Below are 2,479 nucleotides of genomic sequence, written 5' to 3'. Positions count from 1 at the left end.
CCTGAGCTCAAACAATCCGCCCGCCTCGGCCTCCCAGAGAGTTAGGATTACAGGCGTGAGCCACCGCGCCCGGCCCCGAGACAAACTTTAATTGAAGGACATTTCACAAGGTACTGGAACACTGCTCCTCCAAGCTGTTAAGATCATCAAAAACAAGTAAAGTGTGAGAAACTTTCACAGCCAGGAGGAGCCTAAGGAGACATGAAAACTAAATATTATGTTGTATCCTAGATGGAATCCTGGAATAGAAAAAGGACATTGGGTTAAATAGGGAAATATGAATATAGTATGGCCTTTAACTATAATGTGTCAATATTTGTACACTAATTGTGACAAATGTGTCACATTAATGTAAGATGTTACTTACAGGGTAAAATGAGTGTGTAGTATATGAGTACTCTTTACTGATTTTGCAACTTTCCAATAAATGTAAAACTATAAAAATAAAATGTACTTTAAAGATAAAAGGAAAAAAAATACCCCAAAATCTCACCTGTGATAAACACGAGCCTTGGACTGAATGGTATCATTTATTTTCCAAAACAATTAATAAAATATTGAAAATATTTGTACTAAAGAACACTATTGTGAAATTTCAGAACACAATAGGTAAATTGAGGGTAATAAAATTTCCCAGAGAGTGCAAACACAACAGACACACATACAGTCACACACACACACACACACATACACATCACAGAAAATAAGAGATCAGACAGCTCTTCAACATAAGGATACAGATCAGAATAGCATTAATGTCTTGACAGTAATACTGGGGTATAGAAGACTATGGTAAAACATCTTCCAAATTTTGAGGGAAAATGATTTTCAACTTATTATTTTATACCTGTCTAAACTATCAATCATGCCTGAGATTAGAGCTGCGGTCCCCAACTCCCAGGCTGTAGCCTGGTACTGGTTCGGGGCCTAATAGGAACTGGCCTAGACATCACTGCCTGAGCTCTGGCCCTGCCTCTGCTCACTCCCCACCCTCCTTCCATGGAAAAATTGTCTTCCATGAAACTTAGGAACCAAACCTGACAGCAGCAGATGAGCGGCAGGCGAGCCAGCAAAGGAAGCTTCATCTTCTGTATTTACAGCTGCTCCGCTTCGCTGGCATCACTGCCTGAGCTCCACCTCCACATACAGATCTAGGGAAAAACTGTCTTCCATGAAACCAGTCCCTGATGCCAAAAAGGTTGGGGACCACTGAGTTATAGTACCAAAGTAATAAATAGATAGATAGCTTGCACATATAAAGACCTAATAATCTACCTAACATATATAGTTTCTTAGGAAGCAGTTGGATACGTTGTAGCAACAAGAGAATAATAAAAAAGTGCACAACATGTTATTCTAAACCAAAGGATTCAACATGAGCACAACAGCCATCCATTTAATTGTATTTTGGAACAATTTTTATTAAAATGTTAAAGAGGGAATATACTGACTTTTTATTAGCATCCTGAACTAGTTTGAGTACAGAAATAACTTGGTTAGTATTCTTATAAGCATTAAATAATTTAATAAAAGAGAGTGTTTTAAAGAAAATATTGACTGCATGTTGGGTACTATAGGTAGTGTTAGTGTCTTAAAATAATGAAGATAAATTAATTCATTAAATCACGATCAATTATTTTTAGAAGGGTATATACTTTAGATTTATGTAAGTATTTTCCTATTAGAGTTAATTAGGACCATTAATATTGTAAGAATAATGTCAAAAATTAATACAATGTCATTTATAAATTTATATTGATTGTCAAACTAAAATTAAAACATTGCTACTTTAAAACATTTTAGAAAGATAATTTGGGACTCGTTTTTTGCATTTTCTTCTCTGTAACAGCTGTGCCTTCTCCTCAAAATATCCTGTGGGAATGATTTTAGCATGGTAACAACCAACATCCTGCTGGGTTGCATTACTTCCATACGCTAATTACAACACAAGCGGCAAGATCTGCTTTGTCTCAAACTCTGCACATGAAAAATAAAGCAGATTCAGAGTATCCATTTTACATTCCCATCCTGAGGAAAAATGGTGGAGTTTGAGGCAGTGGAATTACAATAAACAGAGAACACCAGGAGAAGACTCTTTTAAAGCTGTAATCCATTTGTAACGCATTGTGTTGCAGAGGACATTAGCGGAAGGAAAGAAAAGTTTTGTGAGGTGGCAAAGAGGAATATCAGTCTTAGCTCTTAAAGAGGTTTAAATGAAGAATAGAGATGACAATAATAATACTGTCTGTAAATCCATAAAAACTCAAGTGTGGAGGATTTTCAAAGTAATTGCATTAATATGTTTATTTGATAATGCTTTCAGAATATTTTTATTTCATACAAATATGATACATGAAATATTTTGTTTTCATTATAAAACACTCTATCTCCTCCAAATCACTATCATCATTTCATTTGAAGACACTTTTAAAAGTTCCCTCACATTATGAAGTACAATAAATTATATTATATATTAATT

This window comes from Propithecus coquereli, unplaced genomic scaffold (genome assembly GCF_000956105.1).
Source record: "Propithecus coquereli isolate 6110/MARCELLA unplaced genomic scaffold, Pcoq_1.0 Scaffold32, whole genome shotgun sequence".
NCBI lineage: Eukaryota > Metazoa > Chordata > Mammalia > Primates > Indriidae > Propithecus > Propithecus coquereli.
The sequence above is the reverse complement of the archived record's forward strand: the minus strand, read 5'-3'. Positions refer to the sequence as shown.